The sequence below is a fragment of the Lissotriton vulgaris genome, chromosome 1_1 (genome assembly GCF_964263255.1).
Source record: "Lissotriton vulgaris chromosome 1_1, aLisVul1.2, whole genome shotgun sequence".
Lineage (NCBI taxonomy): Eukaryota > Metazoa > Chordata > Amphibia > Caudata > Salamandridae > Lissotriton > Lissotriton vulgaris.
In genome coordinates this window covers 1,371,185,904-1,371,202,253 of record NC_141685.1, presented here as the reverse complement: position 1 = coordinate 1,371,202,253, position 16,350 = coordinate 1,371,185,904, and the positions used below count along the sequence as shown (strand labels likewise).

Here is a 16,350-nt window from a genome sequence, read left to right as displayed (position 1 = left end):
TCCAACCTCACCAGTAGATAGGATTTATCAATAAATAAATAAAGCTCCTCCTCTCTGATATGGAATTACCCCCTAAAAAAGTATAAGGGAATACCCAATGCTAACCTATGAGAGGGGCAGACCTCACAGTAGTGAAAAATGTAATAGACTGTTTGATACTACTAGGACATACAAACTACCACAGTACATGTCTTACCTTTTACTTACATAGCATGATGCCCCTCGGACTACCTAGGGCCTACCTTAGGGGTTACTGATATGTAATAAAATTGGAGTTTAAGGCTTGGCAAGTAGTTTTAAATGCCAAGTCGAAGTGGCAGTACACTGCAGCACAGGCACTGCAGTAGCAGGCTTGAGGCAGGTTTGAAATGCTATTTCTTTGGGCGGCACAATCAGTCCCTGGGTATATGGTATACCACTTTACAAGGGGCTTTCAAGTAAATTAAATCTGTCAGTCAGGTATACTCCAATTATACACATGATTAGGGAAGAAGCACGTGCACTTCAGCACTGATTAGTAGCGATAAAGTGATCAGAGTCCTAAGGCCAACAAAAAGATACAGGAAAATGCGGAGGTGAAAAGCAATAAGGTGGGGTTGGGACCACCTTAAGAATGCAAGGTCTAACAAAAACGAACTAAGGACAACATGAGTAAAACATCAGGTTTCTCTACCGCATTTGGTGAGACAAGTGGGCCTTCTTTTATCTTCCATAAATGCAATCTTTCCCGGACCCCTTTATTATATAGCTCTTCAAGGAAAAAATATAAAGCACTTACAAAGGAGCCTCAAATACTCAAAGATGGTAGACTTCTGTAATATGGGCCATATACTAAAAGCAGCACGAAAACAGAGTGCAATAGGGTCCAAAAAACTTGAGTGACCCATGAGAGTATGCATGCAAGCCTATGGTATTCCAAACTAGAGATATACACATGCAATTTTTGTTTTTAGGAGAGAATGTGCCTGCTGAAAAAAACATTATTTTTAAAAAGTGCATTGCAGAATATCAGGAATTTGCTGTGGGACGCCTTGAAAACTTGCATACAGATTATGTGCACACGCCTTCCAGTCAGTTGTTGTGGCCGAGTGGTTAAGGCGATGGACTAGAAATCCATTGGGGTCTCCCCGCGCAGGTTCGAATCCTGCCAACAACGAAAATCTTTTTAACATCGGCTACAATTTCAGAAGTTAACCTTTAGTATTTCTTCCATGTCAGTTTTATAAATAGGTGGCTTATTTTGGTGTCACTATTGCCATATCACATATTTATTATCGCTCCCCCTTTCATATCTTTGCTATAACTCTCGTCCTTTATTAGCGCTGTTGCAAACGCTTCAAATTATTATACCCTAGCTCTCTCGGTCATACCTGTGCATGCACTTGAAACTTACTTTACCAATAAAAGAAGCAAATAGAGAAATACAATAAAAGTGCTAGCTGAATTAGGCAAACACACTTCATAAAACTGCATTTTCTTTTCTATTCTCCCCCGTGTTAAAAGCTTAACTGCTCCCTGTGTAATTTCTCTTAACCTGCTGTTCCTGGAAGAGAATTTCATCTACAAGCTCTTTCTGTGTTTTTTCCTAGTCTTTTCTTTCCCTTTTCTTAGATTTGTAACTGTTCCTTTACGTGCTCTATTTAGGCGCCATTAATCTCATTTGAGCTCCTTGTACCTGCTGCTGTTTTCTCCACACCTCATACTGTCTTTTCCCTCTTTCTCTCTTTCTCTGCGGTTGGTGGCTACTTTCCAAAGCGTCTGATGCCCCAATGTTCCTTCGTCTTGTCGTCAGACGTGAATTTGAAAAGCAACAAAATTAACAAGCCTTTACCACTCACACATGGCAGAAGTTTATACTTTAATTCAATGAGCTAAGAAAAGTGTGTTGTGGGGCCCCTATGAGCCATGGTGCTTGCTTCATCATAATTAGGCATGCAGTCATTAGCCACAGCTCTGATTATGGGTCACTGGGGTCAGTTTCAATAATTCCTCAAAAACCTAACCATGCAGTCCCCCCAACTGTGTAGTTATCTTGCTTTACTGCTGTTTGTGTGATTAGCTGGGAGGAGCTCACGGCAGCATCCTCCCAATAAAAGTGTAGATGGACCGTTCCTTAACTCTTTCTTGCTTCACATACAGATGGCTTGAGGAGGTACAGGGAAGATGCAGGTCTAATAAACAGAATAGAATATCTGCGCCAGGTGTGTTTCTCTGCATTGGTGTCCCATCACAGGCCCACCAGTGTATGTGTGATCTTTGACTCCTGCCAGTTCACAAGCAGGCGGCCAGGAAACGGTTTCAGCCTATCAACCACTGAGGAGATAAAGCCTTTGTATAAGGAATGAGGAAGCAATGAACACATTCAGCCTATCACAGGAGTAGCCCTGAGTGTTCAGAATTATAATTTCTTCATGTCACTGTACGTTATTGAGCCCAAGTAGCTCGCCGTGATCGTATAGTGGTTAGCACTCTGCGTTGTGGCCGCAGCAACCTCGGTTCGAATCCGAGTCACGGCATTGTGGTTGGCAATGTCACGGCAGTTGGGTTTTTCCTTTACAGAATTCCCAAATGTACCAGTTGTTTTTGTAAAATGTCTATTAAAAACAGATCCTTTTCAATATTTAAACGATCTAACGACAAATTATTTAAACACACATGATTATAAGATGTAGGTATACTGTACTTACTGACATAAATTATCGTTCTTGAACATATTTGCAGTAAGGGGAGCGGAGCTCTCCCCCAGGCCAATCAGAATGCAGATGAATGCAGTTGCAGTTGAGTGACCTGTATTGTGGCTGTCTATAGGGAATGCACATATGTAACTGTCTCGCAGCCCAATCCAGACGTCAATTGAAGACAGGTTTCAATGCAAATAGAGCAGTAAGTGCAGAGAAATGCTCACTCTCTAAAAATGGCATTTATACAATAGTAAGATTAAATCCAACCTCACCAGTAGATAGGATTTATCAATAAATAAATACAGCTTCTCCTCTCTGATATGGAATTACCCCCCAAAAAGTATAAGGGAATACCCAATGCTAACCTATGAGAGGGGCAGACCTCACAGTAGTGAAAAATGCAATAGACTGTTTGATACTACTAGGACATACAAACTACCACAGTACATGTCTTACCTTTTACTTGCATAGCATGATGCCCCTAGGACTACTTAGGGCCTACCTTAGGGGTTACTGATATGTAATAAAATTGGAGTTTAAGGCTTGGCAAGTAGTTTTAAATGCCAAGTCGAAGTGGCAGTACACTGCAGCACAGGTACTGCAGTAGCAGGCTTGAGACAGGTTTGAAATGCTATTTCTTTGGGCGGCACAATCAGTCCCTTGGTATATGGTATACCACTTTACTAGGGGCTTTCAAGTAAATTAAATCTGTCAGTCAGGTATACTCCAATTATGCACATGATTAGGGAAGAAGCACGTGCACTTCAGCACTGATTAGTAGCGATAAAGTGATCAGAGTCCTAAGGCCAACAAAAAGATACAGCAAAATGCGGAGGTGAAAAGCAATAAGGTGGGGTTGGGACCACCTTAAGAATGCAAGGTCTAACAAAAGCGAACTAAGGATAACATGAGTAAAACATCAGGTTTCTCTGCAGCATTTGGTGAGACAAGTGGGCCTTCTTTTATCTTCCATAAATGCAATCTTTCCCGGACCCCTTTATTATATAGCTCTTCAAGGAAAAAATATAAAGCACTTACAAAGGAGCCTCAAATACTCAAAGATGGTAGACTTCTGTAATATGGGCCATATACTAAAAGCAGCACGAAAACAGAGTGCAATAGGGTCCAAAAAACTTGAGTGACCCATGAGAGTATGCATGCAAGCCTATGGTATTCCAAACTAGAGATATACGCATGCAATTTTTGTTTTTAGGAGAGAATGTGCCTGCTGAAAAAAACATTATTTTTAAAAAGTGCATTGCAGAATATCAGGAATTTGCTGTGGGACACCTTGAAAACTTGCATACAGATTATGTGCACACGCCTTACAGTCAGTTGTTGTGGCCGAGGCGTTAAGGCGATGGACTTGAAATCCATTGGGGTCTCCCCGCGCAGGTTCGAATCCTGCCGACAACGAGAATCTTTTTAACATCGGCTACAATTTCAGAAGTTAACCTTTAGTATTTCTTCCATGTCAGTTTTATAAATAGGTGGCTTATTTTGGTGTCACTATTGCCATATCACATATTTATTATCGCTCCCCCTTTCATATCTTTGCTATAACTCTCGTCCTTCATTAGCGCTGGTGCAAACGCTTCAAATTATTATACCCTGGCTCTCTCGGTCATACCTGTGCATGCACTTGAAACTTACTTTACCAATAAAAGAAGCAAATAGAGAAATAAAATAAAAGTGCTAGCTGGATTAGGCAAACACACTTCATAAAACTGCATTTTCTTTTCTATTCTCCCCCGTGTTACAAGCTTAACTGCTCCCTGTGTAATTTCTCTTAACCTGCTGTTCCTGGAAAAGAATTTCATCTACAAGCTCTTTCTGTGTTTTTTCCTAGTCTTTTCTTTCCCTTTTCTTAGATTTGTAACTGTTCCTTTACGTGCTCTATTTAGGCGCCATTAATCTCATTTGAGCTCCTTGTACCTGCTGCTGTTTTCTCCACACCTCATACTGTCTTTTCCCTCTTTCTCTCTTTCTCTGCGGTTGGTGGCTACTTTCCAAAGCGTCTGATGCCCCAATGTTCCTTCGTCTTGTTGTCAGACGTGAATTTGAAAAGCAACAAAATTAACAAGCCTTTACCACTCACACATGGCAGAAGTTTATACTTTAATTCAATGAGCTAAGAAAAGTGTGTTGTGGGGCCCCTACGAGCCATGGTGCTTGCTTCATCATAATTAGGCATGCAGTCATTAGCCACAGCTCTGATTATGGGTCACTGAGGTCAGTTTCAATAATTCCTCAAAAACTTAACCATACCTGTGTAGTTATCTTGCTTTACTGCTGTTTGTGTGATTAGCTGGGAGGAGCTCACGGCAGCATCCTCCCAATAAAAGTGTAGATGGACCGTTCCTTAACTCTTTCTTGCTTCACATACAGATGGCTTGAGGAGGTACAGGGGAGATGCAGGTCTAATAAACAGAATAGAATATCTGCGCCAGGTGTGTTTCTCTGCATTGGTGTCCCATCACAGGCCCACCAGTGTATGTGTGATCTTTGACTCCTGCCAGTTCACAAGCAGGCGGCCAGGGAACGGTTTCAGCCTATCAACCACTGAGGAGATAAAGCCTTTGTATAAGGAATGAGGAAGCAATGAACACATTCAGCCTATCACAGGAGTAGCCCTGAGTGTTCCGAATTATAATTTCTTCATGTCACTGTACGTTATTGAGCCCAAGTAGGTCGCCGTGATCGTATAGTGGTTAGTACTCTGCGTTGTGGCCGCAGCAACCTCGGTTCGAATCCGAGTCACGGCATTGTGGTTGGCAATGTCACGGCAGTTGGGTTTTTCCTTTACAGAATTCCCAAATGTACCAGTTGTTTTTGTAAAATGTCTATTAAAAACAGATCCTTTTCAATATTTAAACGATCTAATGACAAATTATTTAAACACACATGATTATAAGATGTAGGTATACTGTACTTACTGACATAAATTATCGTTCTTGAACATATTTGCGGTAAGGGGAGCGGAGCTCTACCCCAGGCCAATCAGAATGCAGATGAATGCAGTTGCAGTTGAGTGACCTGTGTTGTGGCTGTCTACAGGGAATGCACATATGTAGCTGTCTCACAGCCCAATCCAGACGTCAATTGAAGACAGGTTTCAATGCAAATAGAGCAGTAAGTGTAGAGAAATGCTCACTCTCTAAAAATGGCATTTATACAATAGTAAGATTAAATCCAACCTCACCAGTAGATAGGATTTATCAATAAATAAATAAAGCTTCTCCTCTCTGATATGGAATTACCCCCCAAAAAGTATAAGGGAATACCCAATGCTAACCTATGAGAGGGGCAGACCTCACAGTAGTGAAAAATGTAATAGACTGTTTGATACTACTAGGACATACAAACTACCACAGTACATGTCTTACCTTTTACTTACATAGCATGATGCCCCTAGGACTACCTAGGGCCTACCTTAGGGGTTACTGATATGTAATAAAATTGAAGTTTAAGGCTTGGCAAGTAGTTTAAAATGCCAAGTCGAAGTGGCAGTACACTGCAGCACAGGCACTGCAGTAGCAGGCTTGAGACAGGTTTGAAATGCTATTTCTTTGGGCGGCACAATCAGTCCCTGGGTATATGGTATACCACTTTACAAGGGGCTTTCAAGTAAATTAAATCTGTCAGTCAGGTATACTCCAATTATACACATGATTAGGGAAGAAGCACGTGCACTTCAGCAAGGATTAGTAGCGATAAAGTGATCAGAGTCCTAAGGCCAACAAAAAGATACAGCAAAATGCGGAGGTGAAAAGCAATAAGGTAGGGTTGGGACCACCTTAAGAATGCAAGGTCTAACAAAAACGAACTAAGGATAACATGAGTAAAACATCAGGTTTCTCTACAGCATTTGGTGAGACAAGTGGGCCTTCTTTTATCTTCCATAAATGCAATCTTTCCCGGACCCCTTTATTATATAGCTCTTCAAGGAAAAAATATAAAGCACTTACAAATGAGCCTCAAATACTCAAAGATGGTAGACTTCTGTAATATGGGCCATATACTAAAAGCAGCACGAAAACAGAGTGCAATAGGGTCCAAAAAACTTGAGTGACCCATGAGAGTATGCATGCAAGCCTATGGTATTCCAAACTAGAGATATACACATGCAATTTTTGTTTTTAGGAGAGAATGTGCCTGCTGAAAAAAACATTTTTAAAAAGTGCATTGCAGAATATCAGGAATTTGCTGTGGGACACCTTGAAAACTTGCATACAGATTATGTGCACACACCGTACAGTCAGTTGTTGTGGCCGAGTGGTTAAGGCGATGGACTAGAAATCCATTGGGGTCTCCTTGCGCAGGTTCGAATCCTGCCGACAACGAGAATCTTTTTAACATCGGCTACAATTTCAGAAGTTAACCTTTAGTATTTCTTCCTTGTCAGTTTTATAAATAGGTGGCTTATTTTGGTGTCACTATTGCCATATCACATATTTATTATCGCTCCCCCTTTCATATCTTTGCTATAACTCTCGTCCTTCATTAGCGCTGGTGCAAACGCTTCAAATTATTATACCCTGGCTCTCTTGGTCATACCTGTGCATGCACTTGAAACTTACTTTACCAATAAAAGAAGCAAATAGAGAAATAAAATAAAAGTGCTAGCTGGATTAGGCAAACACACTTCATAAAACTGCATTTTCTTTTCTATTCTCCCCCGTGTTACAAGCTTAACTGCTCCCTGTGTAATTTCTCTTAACCTGCTGTTCCTGGAAGAGAATTTCATCTACAAGTTCTTTCTGTGTTTTTTCCTAGTCTTTTCTTAGATTTGTAACTGTTCCTTTACGTGCTCTATTTAGGCGCCATTAATCTCATTTGAGCTCCTTGTACCTGCTGCTGTTTTCTCCACACCTCATACTGTCTTTTCCCTCTTTCTCTCTTTCTCTGCGGTTGGTGGCTACTTTCCAAAGCGTCTGATGCCCCAATGTTCCTTCGTCTTGTTGTCAGACGTGAATTTGAAAAGCAACAAAATTAACAAGCCTTTACCACTCACACATGGCAGAAGTTTATACTTTAATTCAATGAGCTAAGAAAAGTGTGTTGTGGGGCCCCTACGAGCCATGGTGCTTGCTTCATCATAATTAGGCATGCAGTCATTAGCCACAGCTCTGATTATGGGTCACTGAGGTCAGTTTCAATAATTCCTCAAAAACCTAACCATGCAGTCCCCCCTAACTGTGTAGTTATCTTGCTTTACTGCTGTTTGTGTGATTAGCTGGGAGGAGCTCACGGCAGCATCCTCCCAATAAAAGTGTAGATGGACCGTTACTTAACTCTTTCTTGCTTCACATACAGATGGCTTGAGGAGGTACAGGGGAGATGCAGGTCTAATAAACAGAATAGAATATCTGCGCCAGGTGTGTTTCTCTGCATTGGTGTCCCATCACAGGCCCACCAGTGTATGTGTGATCTTTGACTCCTGCCAGTTCACAAGCAGGCGGCCAGGAAACGGTTTCAGCCTATCAACCACTGAGGAGATAAAGCCTTTGTATAAGGAATGAGGAAGCAATGAACACATTCAGCCTATCACAGGAGTAGCCCTGGGTGTTCCGAATTATAATTTCTTCATGTCACTGTACATTATTGAGACCAAGTAGCTCGCCGTGATCGTATAGTGGTTAGTGCTCTGCGTTGTGGCCGCAGCAACCTCGCTTCGAATCCAAGTCATGGCATTGTGGTTGGCAATGTCACGGCAGTTGGGTTTTTCCTTTACAGAATTCCCAAATGTACCAGTTGTTTTTGTAAAATGTCTATTAAAAACAGATCCTTTTCAATATTTAAATGATCTAACGACAAATTATTTAAACACACATGATTATAAGATGTAGGTATACTGTACTTACTGACATAAATTATCGTTCTTGAACATATTTGCGGTAAGGGGAGCGGAGCTCTCCCCCAGGCCAATCAGAATGCAGATGAATGCAGTTGCAGTTGAGTGACCTGTGTTGTGGCTGTCTACAGGGAATGCACATATGTAGCTGTCTCGCAGCCCAATCCAGACGTCAATTGAAGACAGGTTTTCATGCAAATAGAGCAGTAAGTGCAGAGAAATGCTCACTCTCTAAAAATGGCATTCATACAATAGTAAGATTAAATCCAACCTCACCAGTAGATAGGATTTATCAATAAATAAATAAAGCTTCTCCTCTCTGATATGGAATTACCCCCAAAAAAGTATAAGGGAATACCCAATGCTAACCTAGGAGAGGGGCAGACCTCACAGTAGTGAAAAATGTAATAGACTGTTTGATACTACTAGGACATACAAACTACCACAGTACATGTCTTACCTTTTACTTACATAGCATGATGCCCCTAGGACTACCCAGGGCCTACCCTAGGGATTACTGATATGTAATAAAATGGGGGTTTAAGGCTTGGCAAGTAGTTTTAAATGCCAAGTCGAAGTGGCAGTACACTGCAGCACAGGCACTGCAGTAGCAGGCTTGAGACAGGTTTGAAATGCTATTTCTTTGGGCGGCACAATCAGTCCCTGGGTATATGGTATACCACTTTACAAGGGGCTTTCAAGTAAATTAAATCTGTCAGTCAGGTATACTCCAATTATACACATGATTAGGGAAGAAGCACGTGCACTTCAGCACTGATTAGTAGCGATAAAGTGATCAGAGTCCCAAGGCCAACAAAAAGATACAGCAACATGCGGAGGTGAAAAGCAATAAGGTGGGGTTGGGACCACCTTAAGAATGCAAGGTCTAACTAAAATGAACTAAGGACAACATGAGTAAAACATCAGGTTTCACGACAGCATTTGGTGAGACAAGTGGGCCTTCTTTTGTCTTCCATAAATGCAATCTTTCCCGGACCCCTTAATTATATAGCTCCTAAAGGAAAAAATATAAAGCACTTACAAAGAAGCCTCAAATACTCAAAGATGGTAGACTTCTGTAATATGGGCCATATATTAAAAGCAGCACGAAAACAGAGTGCAATAGGGTCCAAAAAACTTGAGTGACCCATGAGAGTATGCATGCAAGCCTATGGTATTCCAAACTAGAGATATACACATGCAATTTTTGTTTTTAGGAGAGAATGTGCCTGCTGAAAAAAACCTTATTTTTAAAAAGTGCATTGCAGAATATCAGGAATTTGCTGTGGGACACCTTGAAAACTTGCATACAGATTATGTGCACATGCCTTTCAGTCAGTTGTTGTGGCCGAGTGGTTAAGGCGATGGACTAGAAATCCATTGGGGTTTCCCCGCGCAGGTTCGAATCCTGCCAACAACGAGAATCTTTTTAACATCGGCTACAATTTCAGAAGTTAACCTTTAGTATTTCTTCCATGTCAGTTTTATAAATAGGTGGCTTATTTTGGTGTCGCTATTGCCATATCACATATTTATTATCGCTCCCCCTTTCATATCTTTGCTATAACTCTCGTCCTTCATTAGCGCTGGTGCAAACGCTTCAAATTATTATACCCTGGCTCTCTCGGACATACCTGTGCATGCACTTGAAACTTACTTTACCAATAAAAGAAGCAAATAGAGAAATAAAATAAAAGTGCTAGCTGGATTAGGCAAACACACTTCATAAAACTGCATTTTCTTTTCTATTCTCCCCCGTGTTACAAGCTTAACTGCTCCCTGTGTAATTTCTCTGAACCTGCTGTTCCTGGAAGAGAATTTCATCTACAAGCTCTTTCTGTGTTTTTTCCTAGTCTTTTCTTTCCCTTTTCTTAGATTTGTAACTGTTCCTTTACGTGCTCTATTTAGGCGCCATTAATCTCATTTGAGCTCCTTGTATCTGCTGCTGTTTTCTCCACACCTCATACTGTCTTTTCCCTCTTTCTCTCTTTCTCTGCGGTTGGTGGCTACTTTCCAAAGCGCCTGATGCCCCAATGTTCCTTCGTCTTGTTGTCAGACGTGAATTTGAAAAGCAACAAAATTAACAAGCCTTTACCACTCACACATGGCAGAAGTTTATACTTTAATTCAATGAGCTAAGAAAAGTGTGTTGTGGGGCCCCTACGAGCCATGGTGCTTGCTTCATCATAATTAGGCATGCAGTCATTAGCCACAGCTCTGATTATGGGTCACTGAGGTCAGTTTCAATAAATCCTCAAACACCTAACCATGCAGCCCCCCTAACTGTGTAGTTATCTTGCTTTACTGCTGTTTGTGTGATTAGCTGGGAGGAGCTCACGGCAGCATCCTCCCAATAAAAGTGTAGATGGACCGTTCCTTAACTCTTTCTTGCTTCACATACAGATGGCTTGAGGAGGTACAGGGGAGATGCAGGTCTAATAAACAGAATAGAATATCTGCTCCAGGTGTGTTTCTCTGCATTGGTGTCCCATCACAGGCCCACCAGTGTATGTGTGATCTTTGACTCCTGCCAGTTCACAAGCAGGCGGCCAGGAAACGGTTTCAGCCTATCAACCACTGAGGAGATAAAGCCTTTGTATAAGGAATGAGGAAGCAATGAACACATTCAGCCTATCACAGGAGTAGCCCTGAGTGTTCCGAATTATAATTTCTTCATGTCACTGTACGTTATTGAGCCCAAGTAGCTCGCCGTGATCGTATAGTGGTTAGTACTCTGCGTTGTGGCCACAGCAACCTCGGTTCGAATCCGAGTCACGGCATTGTGGTTAGCAATGTCACGGCAGGTGGGTATTTCCTTTACAGAATTCCCAAATGTACCAGTTGTTTTTGTAAAATGTCTATTAAAAACAGATCCTTTTCAATATTTAAATGATCTAACGACAAATTATTTAAACACACATGATTATAAGATGTAGGTATACTGTACTTACTGACATAAATTATCGTTCTTGAACATATTTGCGGTAAGGGGAGCGGAGCTCTCCCCCAGGCCAATCAGAATGCAGATGAATGCAGTTGCAGTTGAGTGACCTGTGTTGTGGCTGTCTACAGGGAATGCACATATGTAGCTGTCTCGCAGCCCAATCCAGACGTCAATTGAAGACAGGTTTTTATGCAAATAGAGCAGTAAGTGCAGAGAAATGCTCACTCTCTAAAAATGGCATTTATACAATAGTAAGATTAAATCCAACCTCACCAGTAGATAGGATTTATCAATAAATAAATAAAGCTTCTCCTCTCTGATATGGAATTACCCCCCAAAAAGTATAAGGGAATACCCAATGCTAACCTATGAGAGGGGCAGACCTCACAGTAGTGAAAAATGTAATAGACTGTTTGATACTACTAGGACATACAAACTACCACAGTACATGTCTTACCTTTTCCTTACATAGCATGATGCCCCTAGGACTACCCAGGGCCTACCCTAGGGGTTACTGATATGTAATAAAATTGGGGTTTAAGGCTTGGCAAGTAGTTTTAAATGCCAAGTCGAAGTGGCAGTACACTGCAGCACAGGCACTGCAGTAGCAGGCCTGAGACAGGTTTGAAATGCTATTTCTTTGGGCGGCACAATCAGTCCCTGGGTATATGGTATACCACTTTACAAGGGGCTTTCAAGTAAATTAAATCTGTCAGTCAGGTATACTCCAATTATACACATGATTAGGGAAGAAGCACGTGCACTTCAGCACTGATTAGTAGCGATAAAGTGATCAGAGTCCCAAGGCCAACAAAAAGATACAGCAACATGCGGAGGTGAAAAGCAATAAGGTGGGGTTGGGACCACCTTAAGAATGCAAGGTCTAACAAAAATGAACTAAGGACAACATGAGTAAAACATCAGGTTTCTCTACAGCATTTGGTGAGACAAGTGGGCCTTCTTTTATCTTCCATAAATGCAATCTTTCCCGGACCCCTTAATTATATAGCTCCTAAAGGAAAAAATATAAAGCACTTACAAAGAAGCCTCAAATACTCAAAGATGGTAGACTTCTGTAATATGGGCCATATACTAAAAGCAGCACGAAAACAGAGTGCAATAGGGTCCAAAAAACTTGAGTGACCCATGAGAGTATGCATGCAAGCCTATGGTATTCCAAACTAGAGATATACACATGCAATTTTTGTTTTTAGGAGAGAATGTGCCTGCTGAAAAAAACATTATTTTTAAAAAGTGCATTGCAGAATAACAGGAATTTGCTGTGGGACACCTTGAAAACTTGCATACAGATTATGTGCACATGCCTTTCAGTCAGTTGTTGTGGCCGAGTGGTTAAGGCGATGGACTAGAAATCCATTGGGGTTTCCCCGCGCAGGTTCGAATCCTGACAACAACGAGAATCTTTTTAACATCGGCTACAATTTCAGAAGTTAACCTTTAGTATTTCTTCCATGTCAGTTTTATAAATAGGTGGCTTATTTTGGTGTCACTATTGCCGTATCACATATTTATTATCGCTCCCCCTTTCATATCTTTGCTATAACTCTCGACCTTCATTAGCGCTGGTCCAAACGCTTCAAATTATTATACCCTGGCTCTCTCGGTCATACCTGTGCATGCACTTGAAACTTACTTTACCAATAAAAGAAGCAAATAGAGAAATAAAATAAAAGTGCTAGCTGGATTAGGCAAACACACTTCATAAAACTGCATTTTCTTTTCTATTCTCCCCAGTGTTACAAGCTTAACTGCTCCCTGTGTAATTTCTCTTAACCTGCTGTTCCTGGAAGAGAATTTCATCTACAAGCTCTTTCTGTGTTTTTTCCTAGTCTTTTCTTTCCCTTTTCTTAGATTTGTAACTGTTCCTTTACGTGCTCTATTTAGGCGCCATTAATCTCATTTGAGCTCCTTGTACCTGCTGCTGTTTTCTCCACACCTCATACTGTCTTTTCCCTCTTTCTCTCTTTCTCTGCGGTTGGTGGCTACTTTCCAAAGCGTCTGATGCCCCAATGTTCCTTCGTCTTGTTGTCAGACGTGAATTTGAAAAGCAACAAAATTAACAAGCCTTTACCACTCACACATGGCAGAAGTTTATACTTTAATTCAATGAGCTAAGAAAAGTGTGTTGTGGGGCCCCTACGAGCCATGGTGCTTGCTTCATCATAATTAGGCATGCAGTCATTAGCCACAGCTCTGATTATGGGTCACTGAGGTCAGTTTCAATAATTCCTCAAAAACCTAACCATGTAGTCCCCCCTAACTGTGTAGTTATCTTGCTTTACTGCTGTTTGTGTGATTAGCTGGGAGGAGCTCACGGCAGCATCCTCCCAATAAAAGTGTAGATGGACCGTTCCTTAACTCTTTCTTGCTTCACATACAGATGGCTTGAGGAGGTACAGGGGAGATGCAGGTCTAATAAACAGAATAGAATATCTGCGCCAGGTGTGTTTCTCTGCATTGGTGTCCCATCACAGGCCCACCAGTGTATGTGTGATCTTTGACTCCTACCAGTTCACAAGCAGGCGGCCAGGAAACGGTTTCAGCCTATCAACCACTGAGGAGATAAAGCCTTTGTATAAGGAATGAGGAAGCAATGAACACATTCAGCCTATCACAGGAGTAGCCCTGAGTGTTCCGAATTATAATTTCTTCATGTCACTGTACGTTATTGAGCCCAAGTAGCTCGCCGTGATCGTATAGTGGTTAGTACTCTGCATTGTGGCCGCAGCAACCTCGGTTCGAATCCGAGTCACGGCATTGTGGTTGGCAATGTCACGGCAGTTGGGATTTTCCTTTACAGAATTCCCAAATGTACCAGTTGTTTTTGTAAAATGTCTATTAAAAACAGATCCTTTTCAATATTTAAACGATCTAACGACAAATTATTTAAACACACATGATTATAAGATGTAGGTATACTGTACTTACTGACATAAATTATCGTTCTTGAACATATTTGCGGTAAGGGGAGCGGAGCTCTCCCCCAGGCCAATCAGAATGCAGATGAATGCAGTTGCAGTTGAGTGACCTGTGTTGTGGCTGTCTACAGGGAATGCACATATGTAGCTGTCTCGCAGCCCAATCCAGACGTCAATTGAAGACAGGTTTTCATGCAAATTGAGCAGTAAGTGCAGAGAAATGCTCACTCTCTAAAAATGGCATTTATACAATAGTAAGATTAAATCCAACCTCACCAGTAGATAGGATTTATCAATAAATAAATAAAGCTTCTCCTCTCTGATATGGAATTACCCCCCAAAAAGTATAAGGGAATACCCAATGCTAAACTATGAGAGGGGCAGACCTCACAGTAGTGAAAAATGTAATAGACTGTTTGATACTACTAGGACATACAAACTAGCACAGTGCATGTCTTACCTTTTACTTGCATAGCATGATGCCCCTAGGACTACTTAGGGCCTACCTTAGGGGTTACTGATATGTAATAAAATTGGAGTTTAAGGCTTGGCAAGTAGTTTTAAATGCCAAGTCGAAGTGGCAGTACACTGCAGCACAGGCACTGCAGTAGCAGGCTTGAGACAGGTTTGAAATGCTATTTCTTTGGGCGGCACAATCAGTCCCTGGGTATATGGTATACCACTTTACAAGGGGCTTTCAAGTAAATTAAATCTGTCAGTCAGGTATACTCCAATTATACACATGATTAGGGAAGAAGCACGTGCACTTCAGCACTGATTAATAGCGATAAAGTGATCAGAGTCCTAAGGCCAACAAAAAGATACAGCAAAATGCGGAGGTGAAAAGCAATAAGGTGGGGTTGGGACCACCTTAAGAATGCAAGGTCTAACAAAAACGAACTAAGGATAACATGAGTAAAACATCAGGTTTCTCTACAGCATTTGGTGAGACAAGTGGGCCTTCTTTTATCTTCCATAAATGCAATCTTTCCCAGACCCCTTTATTATATATCTCTTCAAGGAAAAAATATAAAGCACTTACAAAGGAGCCTCAAATGCTCTAAGATGGTAGACTTCTGTAATATGGGCCATATACTAAAAGAAGCACGAAAACAGAGTGCAATAGGGTCCCAAAAACTTGAGTGACCCATGAGAGTATGCATGCAAGCCTATGGTATTCCAAACTAGAGATATACGCATGCAATTTTTGTTTTTAGGAGAGAATGTGCCTGCTGAAAAAAACATTATTTTTAAAAAGTGCATTGCAGAATATCAGGAATTTGCTGTGGGACACCTTGAAAACTTGCATACAGATTATGTGCACACGCCTTGCAGTCAGTTGTTGTGGCCGAGTGGTTAAGGCGATGGACTAGAAATCCATTGGGGTCTCCCCGCGCAGGTTCGAATCCTGCCAACAACGAGATTCTTTTTAACATCGGCTACAATTTCAGAAGTTAACCTTTAGTATTTCTTCCATGTCAGTTTTATAAATAGGTGGCTTATTTTGGTGTCACTATTGCCATATCACATATTTATTATCGCTCCCCCTTTCATATCTTTGCTATAACTCTCGTCCTTCATTAGCGCTGGTGCAAACGCTTCAAATTATTATGCCCTGGCTCTCTCGGTCATACCTGTGCATGCACTTGAAACTTACTTTACCAATAAAAGAAGCAAATAGAGAAATAAAATAAAAGTGCTAGCTGGATTAGGCAAACACACTTCATAAAACTGCATTTTCTTTTCTATTCTCCCCCGTGTTACAAGCTTAACTGCTCCCTGTGTAATTTCTCTTAACCTGCTGTTCCTGGAAGAGAATTTCATCTACAAGCTCTTTCTGTGTTTTTTCCTAGTCTTTTCTTTCCCTTTTCTTAGATTTGTAACTGTTCCTTTACGTGCTCTATTTAGGCGCCATTAATCTCATTTGAGCTC

At 41.2% G+C, this 16,350-nt stretch overlaps 7 non-coding genes across 7 annotated transcripts; all 7 read left to right on the top strand.

The window, feature by feature from the left end:
- The first annotated feature begins 1,074 nt into the window (after window positions 1-1,074).
- TRNAS-AGA (transfer RNA serine (anticodon AGA)) lies at window positions 1,075-1,156 on the top strand. Its single transcript has one exon. It is a non-coding gene; the product is annotated as a tRNA-Ser (tRNA).
- Window positions 1,157-2,444: 1,288 nt separating this feature from the next.
- TRNAH-GUG (transfer RNA histidin (anticodon GUG)) lies at window positions 2,445-2,516 on the top strand. Its single transcript has one exon. It is a non-coding gene; the product is annotated as a tRNA-His (tRNA).
- Window positions 2,517-5,374: 2,858 nt separating this feature from the next.
- Window positions 5,375-5,446, top strand: TRNAH-GUG (transfer RNA histidin (anticodon GUG)). The gene has a single exon. It is a non-coding gene; the product is annotated as a tRNA-His (tRNA).
- A 1,496-nt stretch (window positions 5,447-6,942) lies between these two features.
- TRNAS-AGA (transfer RNA serine (anticodon AGA)) lies at window positions 6,943-7,024 on the top strand. The gene has a single exon. It is a non-coding gene; the product is annotated as a tRNA-Ser (tRNA).
- A 2,849-nt stretch (window positions 7,025-9,873) lies between these two features.
- On the top strand, window positions 9,874-9,955 carry TRNAS-AGA (transfer RNA serine (anticodon AGA)). Its single transcript has one exon. It is a non-coding gene; the product is annotated as a tRNA-Ser (tRNA).
- Window positions 9,956-12,814: 2,859 nt separating this feature from the next.
- TRNAS-AGA (transfer RNA serine (anticodon AGA)) lies at window positions 12,815-12,896 on the top strand. The gene has a single exon. It is a non-coding gene; the product is annotated as a tRNA-Ser (tRNA).
- Window positions 12,897-15,756: 2,860 nt separating this feature from the next.
- Window positions 15,757-15,838, top strand: TRNAS-AGA (transfer RNA serine (anticodon AGA)). The gene has a single exon. It is a non-coding gene; the product is annotated as a tRNA-Ser (tRNA).
- The last annotated feature ends 512 nt before the right edge of the window (window positions 15,839-16,350 follow it).